The sequence below is a fragment of the Haplochromis burtoni genome, unplaced genomic scaffold (assembly GCF_018398535.1).
Source record: "Haplochromis burtoni strain Fernald_Lab_line unplaced genomic scaffold, NCSU_Asbu1 Contig_305, whole genome shotgun sequence".
NCBI lineage: Eukaryota > Metazoa > Chordata > Actinopteri > Cichliformes > Cichlidae > Haplochromis > Haplochromis burtoni.
This window is the reverse complement of record NW_024582666.1, coordinates 308380-331164: the sequence shown is the minus strand read 5'-3', so window position 1 is coordinate 331164 and position 22785 is coordinate 308380. Positions and strand designations below refer to the sequence as shown.

Sequence of the window (22785 nt, the reverse complement as noted above, 5' to 3'; positions counted from 1 at the left end):
ACTTCCTGATACACGACGACATCATTAGCTAATATTTGCATTGGGTAAGTAAGCAAACATCAGCTGTTAAGTAAACAAATGTACTAAGAATGTCTCATTTGTGATACAAACAAGAGTGTCCTTTTGGCAGGACACTTCAAACTGCAAACAGCCACTAATTATTCAACATTATAAATCCATTTAGTAGGAAATATTAATCAAAAGGGGGAAAAAATCCTTAACAACATGCATTTATTACCTTCCTCCTTAAGTTGTTTTGAAGTCTCATTATGGTCTGTCAAACAGATTTCTGACACGTAGAAGTTTCTTTTCTTAGTCTTTTTTTTTTTTTTTGCATTTTGGCAACATCTTGCATTGAATAACAAATAACTAACGTTTAATGCCTTGAAAGGTTGCTATAGCCTGCTGAACTGAGCAGTTTATGTCATATTTCTGCTTGTAGAAGACAATGACTGGGTCTGTCATGGTACTGGGATTTACCCACTGAGTGTTTTATGGGTTTTAGTTTTATTCTTTGATTATTGTTATTTTCTCAGTGTTTCCTGGTTTATTTTGAAAGAGTCTTGTGTGTCTTCCTCTGTCTTTCTTTGTTCATTATCAGGTCGTCTCTTTATCCCACGCCACAATTCTCTCTCACGTCTCATAGTTCTTAGTTCATAGTTCATAGCTCCTAGTTCTTAACTCTTAGTTTATGTTTTTCAGTTCATAGTTTTTCGTTCTAATTTTGATGTTTTGGATTTAGTCCTTGCCTCACCTTTTGTTTTGTCATTTTTCATTAGCCACAATTAAAGGCTCGCTTTTTGTTCTAACTGCTCAGGTCTCCGGTCTGTCTGCATTTGGGTCCATCATTCTCAAACACACCTGTATATCCCACCGTGACAGGGTCTGCATCAGAAGTTAATGAGGGTGGTATTGGTGTATGCAGCTACCCTTGTAACAACCAAAAGTTCATTATCTGGCGTCTTTATGGGTGAAAGGACTAAAACAAAGAAGTTACGTTAAAAACTCCAGACCCAGAGATCGATGATCAGGAGTGTCAGTAGCTCTAAACAACAAAAACTTCAAACTGATTTGTGCCTCTGGGAACTTTCATTGGCTTCTTCTAATTAATAACTCTGTGTAACCTGAGAAAGAATATGATGCGCAATCAATCCATCTACAGGGGACTTGGATGATAGCTTTGGATTTTGTTAATTCTAATCGTTTCAATGCAACAGTTGAGTTCGGGGGGTAACTGACATAAGTTTATAATTAAAATACCTCTGTGAGCAACAGAAGGCTTAAGTACACTCTGTTCAACATTGATACGCATTTTTACACCGTACTGTACCACAGCAACCTTCACCATCGCTGTCATCTCCTGTAGAGCTGCAGGAGGGCTTTCTGTATCCATCAATCATTACGCTTTCTGCAGGGGCGTGAGATTTCATTGTTTTCCTTTTTCTTCTTCTGCTATTTTTTTCATTTCAAATCTTTCCGCTTTGCCCTAGTCACATTATTTTTAAATTCTAGCATTATTACAGTGGGACGGATTTAAAAAGAAATTGGTTCTGAGTTTATAGTACAGACTTTGATGGTGTGAGTGGCACTGATGCGACGGTAAACAATAGGAAATTGGGTTTTAAAATAAGACACCAGGGGATTTGATGCATGGTGGGAAACGGCGGAGTCGCTTTAGGGAAGGAATGACAGAGATTTAGATCAAAATGAAGGCAGAAGACACAGACAGACCTGCAGTACGGAGATCGCACTTCCACGAGCGTATCTGTTCTGTTGTGTCCTCGGAACAATGGCGGGTTGACCTTCATTTGAAATTGGGTTTATCCTTTAATGTTCTTTTGTCATTTGTATTTCCCCTTGAGGAACTTGAAGAAAAGAAACGTTACGTTTGAAGTCAGATACTCACAACCAGGATTTCATGTTTTATGGTTTCACAATTTATAGCAAATATGCTATATTGTATCATCCATTGTTGGCCCAGACATAAGATTGAAAAGCAATTGTGTTTAATTTTTCAGTCACATACTGTGTTCACGGCTGTATTTGTTCTACAAAGGCTTATTTTGCAATCAGCAACATTTGTCTGTCACATCTACATTATTTTCATTCAGCTCAGATGTGTTGGCAGCGATGGAGACATGTTAACTTTGTGTAAATTGTATTTATTAAAGAGTTATTTTCTCTCTGTTGCTCTTGAAACTTTCTTTCTGTACTTGTCAACCACCCGTGACATCATTTTCTTGCACAATAACAAGAAGAACATCCACATTCTTAATCCCATCTGCAAAATATTCTAAATCCCTCGTACCATGCTCCAACAGAGGAAACAGCTGAGAATGAGCACAAAACCATGCAAACATGCAAGTGAGATAAAGGCAGAAAGCTGATGGTCAGGAAGGAGCCAGGCATATCTGCAATTTCTGGAACCTGTCCGATGACTAGTATATATTGTTTTTTAAATGCCAGAGTTTTCGGTGGAACATTATCAATATTGTTTAAGAAAAAGAAAGAAGAAGCCCTGCAAAAACAGGAGATTTTGCATTGACTTTGTGATTCATACTCACTGGTACAAGGAGCTGTAACTTTCTTCATTTTTGAATAGGTCAGTCAATCCACTCATGTAAAAGCATTATATTATTGCATATATAAAAACAAGAGAAAAGTAAAAGCACATAATTAGCAGGAAAATGCCACTATGTGGGTGAGACAAATACTCCTAATTTACTTTTCTGCTTTTGTGGGTTATTTTTTAATCATAACTGTTTAATGCCCGAAACGCATCTTAAAATTCACCTCAGGGATTTAGATGAAAAACAATTCTTTAGATGTGGATACTAAATTAGGTGTTAATTTATGTGTGTCTGGTGTGCTGTCGCTCTGCCCCAACCATATAATGGATGCATGGATGGATGGATGGAGGGATGGAGCATTTCTTTACCTAAGCAGTTTGGAATGACCCAACTAGAGGATGGGAAAATGTGGAGGAAGAGTCCAAAACTAAGTTTAATGCTGCTGAAGTCATGTTTATTGTGATTGATGAGGACATGTCCTTTTTTTCAAGCTGTTGTCAGGGAGGAGGCCAGAAACACATTTTACAAAGCGCCACTTTAGTGGAGATAGTGGAGCAGAGGGCCCCAACCCAAATGTTCAGAAACAAGAAGGTTTTTGAGAAGTGCACTGACTATAAGCTGATTCATGTAAATCTGAAAAGTAGTACAGCATCTGAAAATAATTAAAAAGTAGTGGCGAGGAAGCACGAGTGAGCATATATTTGAAACCTTTATTGTCGTCCTGATTATCAAATAGACTGTGTGCGTTGATTTTGCATCTCTCCTTCATGCTTTATTTCAAAGGTGATGTCCTCCATAAATTGAAAAACTGACCATGAACCATAAAAGGCTGATCTTCCGAGTCCTAAGCTAAAGGATTTGCATATTTTTTACCATAAATTGCAGTTTTTCTCTGAACAGTGTGCACTGACTCTGTTTAGCTATAGCAACTCTCTGAAAAGCCATGAGAAGAAATGAATTGAATAATGAGCGTTCCTCATTCAAAGCTTACCTTTTTGTACATACACCTTTGATCCATCAGTAAAATCCAGGAATTTCTAATCCTAATCCCTCTCTTTCCTAACTGTTCCTGTAGCCAAATGTGTCCTATGATCATCCCTTCAGACTCAATTTTATTTTAGCACTGTCTGGATTTTTTTTCCCCTTCAGCTTTTTAATTATTTAGCTGATGTTGTTGCTGTTGTGATTTTGATGCATCTGTGGCTTTGACATATGAAAGCTGTTGGTTCTTTTCCCAAAAGTATACACACTTGACAAACACCAGAGGGATGTTGAAATCCTCAGTGCTGCTTGCAGTTTAGAAAATTATTTCAACACATCTCCACTTCAATTTTAATTCCTAAAGCTGTTATCTTGACATATTTTGTTGTGCGTGTGTCAGCGCTCATAAACAGTCCTTCTTGCTCTCTGCCAAGACGATCTTTTATTATACATAAAAACAGAGAACATTTAAATGACTTGCCTCACACACATTTAATAGCTGTCCTCATGGATGCCACTTTCTTTCACCTTGTGTTTTCTTCTCTGAATATATGCATTAACTTGTAAAGAACACACGTCAATTTCATGAAATTGTAGACAGCTTTTCAAACAGTGGGCATTACTGTTTCCATTCATCAATCTGTCACGGCTTTCAGGGTTCCCTTCACTGAACTCTGTTTTCAGCCCACCATGACATCCTTTTCACTTTGCATAAAATGATCAGTATCACACAAAAAGAAAACTCAGGGAAAAAAAAAAAAGAGTTAAGTAATGTCAGTGAGTAATTAAGTTCAAAGTGACTATAATATGAGTGTTTTATCAGAATTAATGAGCAATGAAGCAGAGAAAAGGGGATGACAAAGGAGAGCATAACTGATGTATGTAGGTGGATATTCCAAGGCAGCTGACTTTCTCTTTTTACATGAGAAAATAAATCAAGTGGATTTCTTGCATATACATCTGTGTGTGTGTCTACTGTATATATCTATCTATCTATAGATAGATATAGATATAGATATATTACAGAAATGAAGTTAAAGTTGAAGATTAATTAGATTCCATCACGCAGAGCACACTGTTTAATGATCCTGTCGCTTTGGTTTGAAAGCAGCTGTTATTTATTCTCACATGAATGCGGCGGGCTGTGGTGCTCCGGTTGATTTTCTGTGGTTCAAACCGTAGTGTGGATTTTGTTTCACACTGTCCGAGTAGCTTGCAAGAATTTGCAAGAAAAATGCACATGGTATCTCCAGCATTGTATTTATTTGCCGTTCTAAACTGTCAAACTGTCATTTTGTTTTCTATTTTAGGCCTAGGTAAACTGCACAAATTTCCTTTCCACTCTTCTTCTCTGCTGTGCATATCAATGAAGAACACAAGACAAAATAGTTCAATGTCAGCATCAGTCAATACTTTTGTGTTTTGCTGTCTAGGAAACAAATTGACCGTGGCTAAACAACAACTGCCCAATCATGGCTTATCAACCATAACTACTCAGGCATCCCCGTAAACTCTGGATCAAAGTGGTATTTGTGCTCTTTACCCACTGAGTTTGGCTTATCATGTGATACTGCAATCCTAATGGAAAAAGTGAGCAGGCAGCATCTGCTAGAACAGAGGTGGGAACATAAACAGAGGATTTATTTGAGACAGCAATAACCTCTACCAAGAATAATATCAATGATCAGACCATGATAAAGAATTATTCAAGTTAACATACAATAATTTCATTTTGTAAACCTCCTTAAGTGAGATCCCATCTATAGATGGGTTTAGATTAGTCAGCACAATCCTGCTATCCAATCCGATACATTTAGTTTTGGTAATGTTCAATACCCGATTGTTCGTTTTGACCCATTTGGTAACGTGCAACTCGACAATAAAAACACTCACTGTGATCTGCCAGAAAGATAACCTTTCATCAAACTAAGAGCTAAGTCTGAAAAACCATAACATCTGAGTTTAGCAATTTAAACACACTGGGCAATTACATCAGAATCTGTAATGGTAAGTGATTTCCAAGTATTTCTAAAACTAATGACTGCATGCGACCCAGTCTCCTGGCAGAAAGCTGTGTTGTTCTCTACAAACGAAGCAAACTGGTGCTCATTTGGCAGCCATCTTGGGTTTTGGGGGGGATGTGAGGTCCAAGAGCTGAATCTGACTGAGAAACTGAGGGACAGGAGAGCCTCATACAGGAGCAACCTCTCAGTCATAAGGCCATAATAATAATTACAAGTATAATAATAATAAGTCCATCCTAAACATGCCCTGCTTTATTCTCCTTTTTGATTCTAAGGATGAATCATGACCATTATTTGAAAAAAAAAAAAAAAAAAAAAAAAAAAAAAATTAATATATATATATATACTACTATTAGATAGTTATATATTATATATAGATATCATGCTCTTCAAAAAAAAATGTAATTAAGCAGTTGATACTGGCAAGTCAACTGAAAGGTAATTGCCCGATAGATTTCTATACATTTAAGGTTTCTTTTGCAAACAGAAAAGACACTGGCTTCACCTTTTAGACTTTTATATTTGCTCTATGATCTACTTATCTGTATCCATCTATACGATATATGATATGTTGTATATTCTTAAGCCTGCATGTTTTACTGATGCCCCAAGCTGAACTGAAACACTCATCGTGCGTCTAATGTAAGTGATGTTACTACATCAGAGTTTGCTCTAAAGTCTGTCGTGATCCTCATTATTAAGTCTTCACCCTAAAAGCCTGCCTTTATCAAAATGTAGAGGAGGAAGGTTATCTGGATGGTTAACTGCAATTCAATGAGTGCTGGTAAGCCTCCTAATTAACTGCTGTAACTGTTGTTTGTTGTGATAAAATAAGACTTTATTACCATGACAACACTCCAGCTGGAGTTTTCCTCTTAAAAAAATGGTAGCATCCCTACAGGCACTAAGACAACAACTAATTTTACTTTTTGTATCACTAGATATGACATCTGAGACACACACACAAAAACACAAAGTGAAATATGACTTTAATATTAGCAAAAAAAACAAGGTTAATGAGAATATCTCTGCAACAGCAATAAAATAAACTCTATTTATTATCTTTGTTAGGTACTCTAGTGTAATGATTCGAGTAATTTTCTATTTGTAATGACCAGTGTTGTGACTATTACTCATGAAAAGTAATGTATTACATATTACTTTTCCTGAAAGTAAAGGCCCTTACACACCAAGCATGGTGTGAAAAAGATGACAAATGTGTTTTACATTACTGCTTTACTCAAAAATGCAATTTGAATGCAGTATGTATGGCATTAAAAATGGATGATTAATCCTTATAATGTTTCAGAGAGCAGGTTAAAGTGTATGTTTTTATGTAAATGATGTACTCTTATACGACATCATGTCCTGTATAATGTTTTAAATATATTCAGTTGAAAATGATGCAAACATTCTGAAATTCTTTGGATTATTTATATATCCATGAATAACCAACACAACCATTAAACGTGTCGTCACAGTAAATCATAAGAAAAACTATCATCTCTAATTATCAATATTAATTCAGCATGAAAAAAATGTAATTAAAAGCATAAAACGTGAAAAACAGCGCTTATTGCAAATTAGTCTGTGCATTCAGAACAGCGGTAGGACAGCTTGCATGTGTGGGACGTGCACTTGTTTCATGCAGTCACTTAAATGGCAGCTCACCCCCTCCCAACTCCTCTTATGATCTCAGTTCATTTCAGTTAGGTCAGAAAACATGGATTTGACCATTTGTTTCTTTTCAGATTGTTTTATTTCATGCAGGTGCCTGTAGGTGCAAACGTAATCTAATTTACTCACATATATATTATGTTTTTCTGCTCTTACTGAGCGCATACAGGGTTTTTAATTACAAGCTGCAGTTTAACCATACATTCATAGAGCACTTTATGTACCTCACATCCACAGCCAATTTAGAATCACTAGTTAACCAACCTGTATGTCACTGAGTGGATTCTGGAATAGCTGGAGGAGAGAACATATGGATGACACACTGAAATGCTCCTGCTGAGATATGAACCAGGATCCTCTTTGCTGTGAGGCAACACTGCTAACCGCCACCGTGCCGCCCTGTTTCAGAGCTTGTGTCTTGCCAAAGCCCTCTATCTCAAGACACCATGTGATCTGTGTATGACCTCTATTCCTTTTGTGCATCATAGATGATCATTCCTCATTTTCTGTTTCCTTCTACTATATCCTTCAAAGACCAGCAGGTGCAGGTGTCTCTGTGGGAGCCTGGGCATATGTGGTAGGAGGACAGGCAGTTCTGTGACAGTGTAGCACCTGTACAAAACGATGCACAAACTTTAAAGTATTTCAATTTGTGTGTATTTTGGGTCACTTTAGGGGAAGTCAGCAAACTTCCAGGTAAAAAAAAATGACAGGTCAATATTTGTTCCAAACAGTACGTAAGGTTTAAAGTACCTTGTTCTCACTCAGTTTTGTTGTCTAGCTGTGAATGAACCCTTTGCTGTTTGTTGACTTTGAAAACAAAAAAAAAAAATAGAGAGAAACATTGTGTTCCCATGTGAGCCTGAATTGGTGAACAGGTAAATAGGAATGTTAAAATTGTCTGCAGCAGCAGATTTGTCACTTCAAAACTCAATTTCTGCTCTGCTCTGAAATCAAAATAGTGCTTGAAAACTACATCCTCAAATTACCTCCGAGTTCTCTGGTTGAAGTTGAAGCTGCACAGTTTAAAAACAATCAGAGGTTGACATGTGACCTGTCCTGGGGCACACCCAGGACAGGTCCCATGTCATAAAGCTAAAAACAGAGAAATAACAACTATGCACGCTCACATCCACCCCAAAGGCCAATTTAGAATAATGGATCTCTGTGGGTTGTTAGACAAAATCCATAGAAAACCAAATAGGAAATGAAGGCGTATTTCTGCAGCTAACTGTGAGGTCATGTCAAACTTTAAATCCCATTAAAAACATTTATAAAACCTCACTGTCAACGAGAAAGAAGGAAATTTGAGAAAAACAGAAAAAAAGTGTTAGGAAACTGTGGAAAGAGAACCCAAACGCAGGCTAATGTAGGCTGCACATAGAAATTTTAAGTCAGTGAGGTTTTCATTTGCCAGACTGTACTTTTACACTATAACTGGGGATTGGCAAACCATCATATTAGTATGATAACATCTGCTAATACATTGTGGAGTACAGTTGGCTAAATCCATCTCAGAGCCACAGCAGCAGCACAAATCTGATAATGAGGCTAGTCCAAAAAAAGGAAATACTGGAACTGATTCTGGTCATCTTGACTCACAAAGACGCATGATATTAAGGTTCCCCCTCTAGCCAAATTCCACTTTATCCCCTGAATGATACCACTAACAGGTGGCACAGTGATCCAGTGGTTAGAAGCACTGTGACCTCACAGGAACACAGTCCAGGGTTTAAATCCACTTGGCAAATTTAAATCCAGGGGCCTTTCTGCGTGAATTCTGCAACCTCTTCGAGTGCCTCTATAGATTTTTTTCATAGTAATTTTCACAGAGTGGTGACCTGTGACCCTACAGGGTTTACCTTGCCTGCTGCCTCATAACAGCTAGGATAGCCCCCTGCAACCTTGTGTTACCACACACAATCCATAACTCAAACTATTTCATAAAGTCACATTTTTAGAAATTGTTCATTTATACGAACACATTGGTTTTATTACTGTTGCTAACATTTCTTTGGTTTTAGGTGCAAAAAGTTGTTGCATGTTACAAAAAATTGGGGTTTGCATTAGGTCCGTGCACATTTACAAAGGATACTGAGCTGTAACCACTCCCTTACAGTTAAAATAACTGATATCAAGAAAAGGAAATTAAGTTTTATTAAAACCAGTCCAACTTCTCCTATCATTGATATTTTAGAACCAATTTTCATAATTTTGTTTTATTTTTGTTGCACAATTTCTAAAAGCAATCACTGAGCTATTTTATATCTCTTAAATTCCATTTGATTTGCATAGCGCCAAATCACAACAACAGTTGCCTCAGTGTTGCTTTTGGGGGCTTTCCAACAAAATCATGTCTCATACTTAGGTCACTTATTTTTCCAAGTAAGGAATAAGTAAGGAATGTGTATTACCTCTAAAAAAAAAATTAAAAAAAAGCACTATGCAAAGTGCTTTTAATTTTCAGCTGTCACTCATATTGTATGTAGGTGTTTGAGTTATTTTGAGACTGTAATGCTGTGCAAATGCACATTTCTATATTTTAACTCAGTGCATATGTGTACATACATGTCTAAACTAAGGATTAATTAACATTGACAAAATATAATTTAACAGCACTACTGCTAATTGTAAAAGTTTCACTGCATTTTAGTTTTAGTAGTTAGTTTTAGTCTTATTTTAACTTTCTAAATCCTTCAATAACAGGCAACACATATAAAATTTAAATAAACAATCCCTCCCTCCTACCTGAATAATATAAACTGTAGATGTCCTGTCTTTATCAGACAGCGGAGGCATCAGTCGAGGAAAATGTTACAGGAGGTTTGCAGCATCTAACAGGTCCAATCTCTCTGCAGAACCGCACTACTGTCAGTTTCACTTTACTTCAGCTCACACAATAAAAGGCCAATTACATCATAGGAGAAAGCAAACAAAGGAGGAATCCACATGAGAAATAACTAGACCCACGAGAGCCTTTTTAAAAAAAACAACCAGCCCCTGAGTGTTTCACTGAAGGGTAAATTTAATGTTTCTGCTCATTTCATTCAACTGCATGCACATCCACTCTGAATCATTTCTCATGGAGATACTGAAGTTGAAATGACAGTGGACAGTTTTATATAGATGCAAGGGCATTTTACAGGTGCCTTTACATTTAGCTAGGTTTGCTAATTTAAAGGTGTGTGTTTGTGCACTAAATCCTGGTTATTCTCGTGTGTGTGAACGTTCCATATAGACGGTCTATTTGTGTATACCTTCATCTAAAACTTATCACGTGTGATTGAGCTGCAGCGATGGAGATGCCGATGCCTGAATGCAGAGAGATTCAACAAGGTCGAGTGAAAAAAAAATTGGATTTGGTGAAATGTTTTCTGCTTTGAACCCACTCACTGCTGTGGAAGAAAAAAGTGTGGGGTTCTCTGCCATGTATCTTTGCCTTCAGGCTGAACTGCCTAATTCACCGTAAGGGTTTTACACGAGCACACTCCACACTTACATGTTGGCCTCTATCTGCTCTCCCCCTCGAGTAAACATGCTCATTTCAGGAATTTCACAGATCCAGAGATTATGAAGAGGTGAGATGTAGGCGTTTGGTATCTTTCATAAAGAAATGTTAATACGTTATTACGGGCCAGATCTGTGGATTTTCTTGATTGGATCACCTTGCCACCTTTCCTTTCTCTGTGTTGTTTGGCAGTTTCAGTATATTCTTGTTTGCAGCCTGTCCTCAGAGAGAGTTTTTTTTTTTTTTTTTACACTTGCGTAAAAGCGAGAATTTAAAAAAGAGAGGTGGATCAAAAAGCAGACAGCTCCCATGTCTGTATGAATGAGCGAATGTTGGAAATGAAGGGGAAAAACTAAGGGAAGCTTCCCCATCATATATTCATGAACTGGGTGTAATTTATCGTTTCGTAATTATATATCGCAACACCACCATTGTTGTTTTCTTTTTAATTTGAACTTCATCTTCATCTTGTTGTTAAGCTGTAACACCTTCCTGTAGATGTTCACAGTAGACTGCTTCTCTGGAAAGAAGAGGATCATGTTCACAGTAGTGGCAAGCAGCTAAAAATAGCAAATCTGCATAATAACAAAGAAAGCATTAAAAAGGAGAGCAAGCAAAAGTTCATCTTCATGCACAGTAAGGCTAAGATATATTTGTCACATAGAAACGCCTGAAAACTAAACAAACATAAATGCCTAATGTCAACTTTATTTAGTTTAATTAATAGCTTCAATGCACCATATTTTCAATTTTCACACAAGCGTTTCAGTCCTCAGCATTCTGATTATCCTGTGACATGTATAGATCATTAACTTGGGAATACGTCCCATCTGTTCCTCTCCTCCCACATGCCGTGAACATGGCATGAAACACGAAATTAAGCTTCGGCATGTCTTTTAACTCTTTGTTAGTTTCTATCATATAGCTTCTATTATTCCTGATTAATTTATTTCTTTAAAGGCAAAAAAAAAGGATTAAATGTGGTATACTGAGGTACTCCAAAGGTTGATTCTGTTCATCTGACATAACATTTTCCCACTGAAAACGCTACATCCAGATGAACAGAATGAACTTTTGGAGATTTACTTACCTGCATGATTGAGAATGTATCAAGACAGGGGGAGAAATGTTTCGTCACTCATCCAAGTGACTTCTTCAGTCTCAGCTGACTGCAGGTTTCCCCAACCTGATAAACAGTACATTTGCCCTATGACTGAAACTAGCACCACTGAATGAGCATTGGGCTGTGAGGTCAGTTCCTTGATTATTAATATGCAAATGGTCATGACCATTGATCAACAACCACAGATCAAGCCCATACTATATAGTGTATACTGAGGTATATACATTGCTCTGAAAGTGTATTAGGCCACCACACAGTTTAAGCTGAATGCCACAGCTGCCCTAAATTAACAGTACTGGTAATTACTAAATGATTTTTTTAAAAATATTTTTATGCTTAATCTCCACCAGTCTGCACAAGTTATTTAATCAAAATTATATCTTTCATGCCACAATATAATTATTGTTGTTATTCATGAAATTTCAAATTTACAGAAAGCAGAAAAAATTGTGAACCATAATTTTTTTCATCGAGATGCTAAATTGCAGTGGTTTACTTGTATTACAGAAATATTTGTTTTCATGGTTAAATGTGCTTGATTAATATCTGACTCCTCTTCATATTCATGAAAGGTTTTCTGATTTGTGCAGCTAAAATAAGTCTATAGCTCTCTATACTTTCAAGATTTCAGCCCCGTATGTTCTTTGTGCAAGCTGTCAGTGTTATGGTTCCACTTTAAAGTTAAGTGAACTCCAGCATTTTAAAAGCCAGATATAGAAAATGTTCATTTGTTCTTAATGGAAAAAAATAACCTGCTCAATTTTAACATCACAAGTTTTCACTTGTCATTTTCAGTCAGTTTTGATTTCCAAATCATCACCTCACACCTTATTAAAGGCCACGTGTAGATCTCAATATATATACATATCAAACATAAAGTGTAAACTTTAATTTCACGTTTCCACTTGTCATTTTTAATCAAGTTGTTTTGTAGCAATCTGTTTCCTTCATCCCACCTTGATAACACCCTCAATTAGGTATTAATAGTTAATGAATCACACTTTATAAATACCAAACTGCATCCTCCATGAGGTGAAAGCTGCAAAAAGCACAAAACAGAAAAATTACACGGTGAAAATGAAGCGTTTATGTAAATAATTAAATGTAGAGTAAAATGCACACTGCTGTTGTCATCTTCGGGACATTTTTTGAGTCTAACCCAAACAGCAAGTCAATGTGAAGTTTAAAAATGGCCCAAGATAAGATTTTCTCCTGGTGTATAGACACGTGTGACTCTGCCTCGCCCCACCACGCTCGCAACACTTTTTTCCCATTTTGACTGCAACACTCTTTAATGGCATCTCAGGAATGCTTGCATGGATTCTTTCAGATAGGATGGGCAAATGACATTCTTAGTAGAATGATCTTGTATTGAAATACATTGAAATTTCAATGTATACATATAAAAAAACGGGTTAAATTAGAATCTAAAGCAGGTCTCTAATGATGGTCTGTCACAAAGAGAAGCAGAACCTGCAGCTGAAGTAAATACATCTTGAACACTATTTGAGAAGCTACACATTTGGCAGGTGTTCCTGGACAGCCTGGACTTACTTTTCCTGCACCTCTGGAGGCCTTGTCATCTCTGCCTTTCTACTTAGCAGTGAAGGTGATGACTTGGTGATGATGGTTTTTATCAGCCCTGCTGATGTTTCCTCACCCCCGAGGACATTTTCCCACCAATGTGAACACCCGGGTGACCTGCTGAGGTGCGATCACCTACAGGGGACAAGTCTGACAGCTCTGTTTTTACTTTTTTTGGATAGCAGTGGGTACTTTGTGCCCAGCTATGTTGCAATAGGATAAGTTTTCTTTATCCACATCAAAAATAAGTAGGACCAGCAATAGATAATCTTTTCTATTGTGTAAATGGAGACTTACTGTCTCTGACTTACTCTCTCTCAGGTTTTCTCTTTTTATATTAGATGCACCTGCAGTTTGTGCTGATGAGTTGGAATTCTTCAAGCTCTCTTTGCAAGTTATAGGAGCATAAATACAACTGCGCTATAAAACTGGAAGGTACTTTAGTGATGCATTGGCCTGAGCATGACGTGTCTAAGCACAAGTGAAGAAGAAGTCATAATCATAGAAACTAAGAACTGCAAAGTTTTTTGATAATTTGCCACAGTGCAAATCTTTACTCAAACATAGGATGTAATGATGTAGGGCAGAATTTTAAAACTTTGATTTTAAAATCATTATGGCTCAAGTCTTTGCATGATTTGCTCTGAGAGTCACAAAGTAGGATCAAATTGGAATAAGAACACTAATTATAATTATTAATTAATAACATAGTAACACTTGCTATCGAGTAGATCGTTGTGTTTTGATTTTCAAAGAAAATGCATCATGGGAGACTAATTAATACACTATTTACCCAACATTGCATGTTTCTTTTCACTGTTTTCTGATGATAACCCAATATCATGCATGTTAAAAAGCAGTTATGAAGGTAAATTGCAACTCTTTGGTGATTTTGTTGCATTTTGTTGCAATTACTCTGACGGAAACAGCAGAAACCTAAAGCATGAAGCATTGAAAAAGATGCTAATGTGTCCGTGACATGATCTAATGTGAAAAGAATCTATTCTTCTTTCTTTTATCACTTTTCTTCATGCTCAAAACTTATTGTAATGTCAACATTTTAGTCAATCTCCCTTTAGGTGTATAAGTGTAAGTACATTTACACTGGTTTGATTGGCTGGAGTTAGGCTCATCTTTTTCTAGATGGGTGCTTAGAATCTGCAGAGACCTCTGCACTGGAATCTGATTTTGTTTTGAAAAGCATTCATATCATAGCGTTCAGTGCAAGGACCTTTCTTGTAGCTGATTAATCTTGAGAATTCTTCCAGATTTGAAATAATTTCCCTGCAGAGTTTTAATCTTTGAAGGGTTCTGATAAATTCAAACATATAAGCTTGTACTTTTAGACAACAGGAAGTTAACTGAGTTCTTTCTGTCGCAATTCCTGCTGCATTCATGTCCCTATCTCTCCCTGTTTTCCCCTCTCTCCTCTTTTTGTCAGTGTTAAAGCCGCCTGACTCAGCCTGTAAAGCCTTTTGAAGGGATGGATTTTTTTTTAACGTGGGGTAGATAAGCTGTCAGAAACGTTGAGTAATGAAAAGGTGTGATAACTGCCGCCTCGCCCTTCCTCCTCATCAAGCTGCAATGGCAGCAATTTGTTTTTGGCACAGGCAGCTCAGACGGGCACCTCGGCCACATCAAACCGCAGCAGAAACGACTTTCATGGCACTTTAAAAGATGAGGCGCATCTCACCCTATTTTTCATTTAGACTGTCATGTAAAAAGCTTATGTCATGTAAAACGCACTTTAGCTGTCTTCCTTGGGTACACAGGTAACCCCTACCCCATCCCCACACCCTGAGTCCTTTCCACAGTGTTTTCTCAGACCACTTTACATAGCTAATGCTTTCAGGAAATAATTGCACACATCGTGGAGTTGGAGATGAATTTTACATTAGTGTAAACATTTTGTTAACATTGTGTCGACATTTCTTTGTTTTAATGTAGACTTTTGTAAAACATCTCGCTTTAGACTGACCTTAACTTTTTATGAGCCTGTTTCACTTTCATGTATAATGACAGGATCTGACCTATGAAACAGACTGACACACTGTCAGTCTGTTTCTGTCAGTCTCCGTTCTGCTGATATGATTTCAGCCGTCTCTTTGATCTGCTTCTTTATCTTACTGACATTCTCGTGATACCTACATTGGCTCAGACTCAGTGGACCAGAGCGCATATGGCCTCAGGCTATCTTTATGTGTGTATATGCATACCACCTTCATCTCCTTTCAGTTCCCTCAAGTCCTCTTAAACATCCCATCAGCTAGCTAGTTATTGAAATGATGTCATACGACAGCCAGGACTCATCAAAAGCCAAACGTATAAAATGTTCATTAGTTCCACAGTAAATGGTAGAAGGAGGAAAAGTTTAGGAGGAAAGTCAGGCTAATGTAGAGGGGAAATATAACTCTTTGAAATGCGAACTTCAATCAGGCAGGTTTTCACTTGTCATTTTCAATCACGTTGTAAGTGGACGAACAAGTTCTTCACATTCCACCTTGTTAACACTTAGAATTAGTCATAAATCGTTAATGAAACACTCTTCATCAACACTGAACTACATGTTTGTCACTCTGCATGAGGTGACAATAGCAAAACGCACAATACTGGAAAAGGAATTGGTGCGGAAATGAAGAGCTGGTTTAGAGGTCGGGCTGTTTTGTTTTGGATATTAGCAGCAAAGAAGATGATGTGTGATGGGAGCAATTAAAGTTCTGCAGCTCGGAGAATAGACCATTTTAGAAAGGAAGGTTAAAACTAAAAGGGCATCACAGATCAGTGGACTGACTTTAAGTATTTCTCGTTGGGGCCATATTTGGCATATTTGTCTTGTGACCTGGTATTGAAATGGTCAACAGATGCTGGGTTGCAGCAAAGATGGCAAACCCTGTGACCTTGAGCCCCGTTGCTTCACACCTTCAGATTGTATCACTTAATTGGAGTGCAAAACTTGGCCTATAATTAGAGTGTGCAAAAGATGCAAAGAATCTCCAGAAAAATGGGAACCAAACATTGATGATTAAAAGAACAAGTATGTGGCACTGAACTTTCATGCAGGTTGGACGATACTGCAGAGGATCAGAATATCTTGACGTTTTGGTGAAGTTGCCCTTTATTATTATTTTAGCTGTCAGGATGTCTACAGGAAACACTGAAATATCTGCAGGAATCATTGCAGGAAATTACTTTATTCACTTTGCTTACAGTGTTTTAATTTCTCAGTGTCAAAATCTCTATACAGTCTGGCCGATCTTTGAGCACATACATATACAATAAGTAAGTTAAAATTAGCTTGCTAAATCTGGCAACTTAGATAGAAGTTGCACTGTTTTGTTGCGATGAGATATAGCGTTTACAGTTCACAGTAAGAGAGTAAGTGCAGGGGTTTCAGCACAGTGGTGCAGTGGTTAGCACCATCACCTCACAGCAAGATCGTCCTCGCTTCAAATCCACCAGCCCCCGACCGGGGCCTTTCTGTGTGCAATTTGCATATTCTCTCTCTGCCTACATGTGTCCTCTCTGGTACTCCTGTAGTCCACAGAAATGCATGTCGGTGATACTAAATTGGCCGTAGGAGTGAATAGTTGCCCTGTGATGGACCAGTGACCTGTCGAGAGTACAATGATAGGTGGGATAGGCTCCAGTCCTCTTTGCAATCCTGAATTGGATAAGCATTAAGAAAATGGATGAATGGGTGGAATAAATGCAGGAATAATGAAGCTGGGGAGTTTGGACACTAACTTCCACTGTAGTGGTCAGCTAGCTGATCAGTGAAGCAGGTGGTCCGGCTGTCTGCCAGAGCACTTCCTCTAACTTGGACTTTTAAACACTTTGAACATGTACTGTATAAAAGTTTGATCTATTAGCTTGCTTTTGAAAAGGGGATCAGAGAGAAGGTGTCGGATGCAAGCGGTTTCAGCTTTGCTCTTTCCAAAAGACAATTGGAACTGATGGGTCTTAATACGCCAGCTACAATAGGTGCAAACAGAATTTGACTCGGTTAATTGGGGATGATGCATTACAAGGGACATCACAGCTGACATGGAAAGCAGGGTAAACTGTAACAGGACTTCACAGTTAGTACAGACAGAACATAAGGAGTGTCAGTAAACTAATAATAAAGCCTGTCAAAGTCAAACAGCCGCCTCACTGAAGCAGGCAGCATTTCCAGAGCTGGTGACAGGCAAGGTGAGTGAGTGTCCCTTGAGGGAAACGGGCCAGAGTGAGATTTTGAATGCATATTTAGAACATTTACCTTGAAAAAGAAACTGTAATTTAGTGAAAAATGACTCAATCTGTTACTGTTACCGCATGTCCTCTAACCTACTTACAATTCAGCCTAATTCCTGAATTCTGTTAACTAATTTTTCCCATTAGGATTAATAGTGATAGACTCATCCATCCATCCATTATTTCACTTTTCCATTTCAGTGAGAGACCCACATTTGTTTTTTCTCTGACCATGTGATCTCCACTTGTGAGGCCAGGATCTGTTTTTTGGCATATGCAATCAAACTACTTAGTAATTCACATGGGAGAAAGAAATTACACAATGAAATGTAATTTTGGAAACCACTAAACATGGTCCATATGTAGTTTTAAGATCCCATTAAGTGGAACGAAGAGGTTGACCAAATAATTCTGCATTTTGAAAAGACTAGAGGTAAGACTTGGTCATCTGATCAGATGTCAGTCATATGATTAGTAACACAGTGATTTCTACAACCAGGCAGCCAGTCAGTCAGTCGCGCAGTAATCAGGAAGGGATTTGTGTCAGTCAGCCGATCATGAGGTCAGTTTGGGCTGCAGAGACTGACACAGATGGACTCGACTCCATGTCAATCTCTTTATTCCCTCCCGGTTTTACCTGCTAACTTCTAACCCGGTTTTCCCTCCAGAAATTTTCTCTTCTTCCCCCAGTCTCTCTTTCCTTGCCTCCCTCCTTTTGCCCACCTCCTTTGTTTTTTCTGTCTTCTCTCATTGTTTCAGTCCTTCTACCATCATTATCAGGCAGAATGCACAGAATCTGGACCCACCTGCATCCCAGCTGGCACCTCTTTTTTTTTTCTGCCTCCCTCCGTCCATCCTTTTCTCTTTTGCTTTTCTTCTCTCTCCCAGAGGAATGGTGTTGTTGTGTTTAGCTTGTCACAGCAGTTGAGATTTTCCTCACCTGTTCACAACAAGTCCAGACAAGGGAGCAGGTGTCTGCTCAAGCCTACTGCAAAGCACCGTGTGTGTGTGTGTGTGTGGGCAATTTGTGTGTGTCCTGATGTGGGCAGTGAAATATTCAGCTGCCTCAAACCATTGGTGCTAAAACTAGAAAGGATGTTTTCCAAAGATAGTGGAACTTGCCAGGAAAAGCTACTTGTATTGGCAACATTTACTACATATTAATACTGAATGTATTCTTAAATCATTTTAGTCTTTTGACTGCTATTGAATATTATGTTATGTTTTATTTATCATAACTCAAATCTCAAGAGTTTAAGTAATGGGGCAAACTGGCCTCACTTGAGAGTGTCTCTGTTGTTGTTATATACTGGAATATACAAAAAACTACTACAGGGTAACTTGCCATAAACCTTTGTATATCTATTTTTTTCTCAACACACAATGAGTTTCATTAATTTCTGTCACCATCTGTCCACTCAGGTCATATTGCAGTTACCATAAATTCCAATAAATATTTTTCCCACTTTCATGTTGCAGTTTCCAGCCCTTCTTCATCTTCAGAGGTTTACATTTTTTGCTGTTTTGTCACAGCTGTTGGCATCTCACAGATATGCACAAAGTGTCCTCCTGTGTTTCCTGGATTGCATCGGAGTTCATGGCATTAATGACCATAGTTTCACTCCGTTCTCATCATATAAGCACACTTCTAAAGAACAGCATGGTGTCAACCAAGCTTCTAAAGAACAGCTTGGTTAAGCTTTTAATGACAGCTTAACCAGTCATTAAAATCACTGGTTAAGCTTAACTTTTTAACCTGCAGTGTTAATGCTGTGAAATCATGATTGTGGTAGGACTTGACTTAAGCGGCCAAAGAAGTGCAGGAGACTGTTGCTGTCCAGTGTAGCAAGTGATTTATTCACCATTTTGTAACCCAAACAATATTTACAAAAAATAAATAAGATCCTCAACTCCATTATTAACTCAGTTCAAATAAACATAACTGAACTTAATCAACGGAAATTAAGGTCAAAATGCGCACAGCTACACTGACCTGAACCTTCCTCCTCAAACACCTGAGTTTTTCTGCTTAAACAGTCCACTTTCCCATCAACAGTGCTGAAATTGGCCTTTGGATTCACTAAAAAAATAAATGCAAGGAACAATATAATAGACAGTTTATAATACAAAAATACAAACTGTCTCAAAAAGAATCAACTTTTAAGTCCCTGCAGACCAGCTAGTCCAAGTCCAAAGTCCCAAAACTTTAATAACACACTATAGGCCATGTGTATGTAATAAGTCAGCAGGGGAAACAAATCCACACAACAAGCAAATCACAAGATTACAATAAATACAAAAGCACTGCCTTGAAAAAAATCCAAGAAACAGGCCAAGAAAATTAACCTGCAATGTGAAAACACCAGGGAGTGACTGGGAAGCTTGACCGCAATAAGAACTGGAAACAAAGAGGTTAACCGCAAGGTGAGTGATTGGCTGAGGAGGGGAAAAGAAGAAAAAAACATAACAGAGACAAGAAGTAAAACTATCTGCGAAAACAACAGATTTCAAAATATAATAGGAGGCAGTAGAGTAGAATTTAAGCAACAACAAAAAATAACCATGACATAAACGGAGAACAGATATTAGAAGCAAAAGGAGAGACTCATTTATCTACACATACAATCTTCAGTAAAGCTCGTGCTGTAGTTTCCAGGGAAGTTGTGTGTGTGTATATATATATACACACACACACATACAAAAATTGACTTTTTTGTCAGTTGTTAATGATTGGATTTAAATTTTTTCATTAAATTAGTTTTTAACACATTTCATCTTTTAAATGCTGACTGTTTGTTGGAGAATCCTGAATCTTTGTCAGTATATATTCATAGAGGCAGTAAATGTTCAGAATTTAATAAAATTACGTGATAAAGGGTGTTTTATTCTTCTATGAGAACATTGTTTGCTTCAGTTTATCCACTGTAGGCGAGTCTATACAGCGAATCAAGGACCTCGTTCTAGGTTTAAGGAGCTGAACTTGAGTAAGCTGAACTTGAGTAACTCTCACCCACATACGCACTGGTGGGTTAAGAATGTGAGTTCATTGCAATAATCCAGAGTTTAGCGTTGTTTTCCACTGATTGGCTCTCACATGACTCACTATGTGGCGACTAGCAGGGAAGGTGGCGTGTAACGGTGGCGTGTAACGGTGAGCATCAACCGATTCCTGAACTTTGTATGTGTGTGTGTTTGTCACATTTAAGTGTCGGAGAGTTCGGCCACTGACACACTGACCATGTCTTACACGCTTTCCTGCACATCACTGACAGCACTTACTCTCTCTCCATCTCCATCTCTCTCTCCTTCTTCCTTATTTCTCTCTATGTCTCTCCCCCTCCTCGCTCTCCTTCTCACCCCCTCTCTCCATCCATCTCTGTCTTGCACTTACCTTGTCTTTCGCTCTTTCTTTCTGGCCTCGGGAGATAACGCTGACACCTCTGGGATGGATGCTCTCACGGACACACACACACCTCCTCCACACACACATACATGCACGCATATAGCCCTCATCCATTTGTGGCCCGGTATATATACTGATAAGCAGCCCAGGTCTTCTGTGGCTGCCTCTCGTACACAAGGTAGCTTTGTGTAAGTGCTAAGCGCCTGAGGAGCACTATCTCCCACCTCCATAGTCTGAAGCTTGTTGTATAGCAGGAGAATAATAGGCTATAACTCACCGTTAAGCTATACCGGATTACAGTCAGGGGACGGCAATTTGTGCATGAGTTGGAGTCTGAGTATGGCGGATGTTTGTGTGGAAATGTTGGCATATGTTTCAGTGGGAGCACAAATGGATAGAAGCAGTGGTGGAAACTAGCTTTTAATGGAATTAGTGTAATCTTTAGTGAATTTTACCGTAGTTTAAACTGTGTTAAGTGACAAACAGTATCTTAATAACCTGATATGGTGCAAATGTAGCACCTGTGGGAGTGAGGGAAGTAACAAAGTGTAATGTGAGCAGTTTTGGATCACCAGGGGAATGGTGAAAAGTTCAAAGTTAAAAAAGTTTGTGACAGCCGCCTCAGGAAACGCTGTCGTGTCTCCTTTCACAGTGCAAAAACTAATGATTGAGCAGTAATCTGCCCCTCCGAGTAGACATCATTTTTAATCCCACAAATATACACGGCACACGCGGCTGTGTTTATAATAACATGTCAGCCAAAGGCACAATCCGAAATCCAAATATAAACCTAATCATTGCCCCTCAACCCAAAAACCAAACACAAGATTGCAAGCTGATAGAAAGCAGTTACTGTAAATCACACCCCTCAGGTTTAAGAGAATTATGTCATTTACATGAAGCAGAATAATTTACAATGCCTTAATAATAAGACAGCGACTAAATAATTTAGCTTTGCCAGATTGTGTTTGTAACACGTTCATTGTGCACAGTAAAGGTGACATTAACTGGACATGGAGAAAAGGGTTGTTTCAGTTAAGCATGTGGATATTCAAATTACTTTAAATTATATGGTGCTAACTCAAAACAGCAGTCACCTCTAGGCAGTTAATATGGTAAATTAAAGATGCTGCAATGTTATAGCAGCAATGTGATGATACCCTATGAACAAGCAATGAGCGACAAGGGAAAGGAAAAAACTCCCTTATAACAGGAAGATGTGAGGATAAAGAAACAAGCAAAAAATGTCTAATTTCATGCTATTTTGTTATTTGTGTATTTCTGAATAACACAAACAGGACACGCTTTTTGCTCCTTCCCTGGTTTAAAATGAGGATGTTTATAGATGCAGGGATGGGTCACCAGGATGGATGGAGGTCTAAAATATGAAATTCCATTTTGATATTTAATTGGTTTGTGTGACCACAGGGTATTGTCTTCATTTGATAGTGCGCCCCAAATAAGCTGGGGATATTAAGGTAACTCATTTACTCTAATGAATATGAACTTGAATATCATTAAAAGTTTTCCCCATTTGGAAAAGGTCATCAAAAGTCATCAGTTGTGTAACAGATAAACTTTAAAAACAAAAGAAAAAGAAAATACCAGTACATTGTATACTGGTACTGTGAAATATCTTAATATTAATGGCACATAGTATATATTTATAAGTAAATGATGGT

The 22785-nt window shown here is 38.0% G+C and overlaps 1 protein-coding gene across 2 annotated transcripts in view; it reads left to right on the top strand.

Moving 5' to 3' along the window:
• pvrl2l (PVR cell adhesion molecule related 2 like) overlaps positions 1 to 22785 on the top strand; it is a 319332-nt gene that overhangs the window by 207767 nt on the left and 88780 nt on the right. The gene's annotated exons all lie outside the window — the stretch shown is intronic.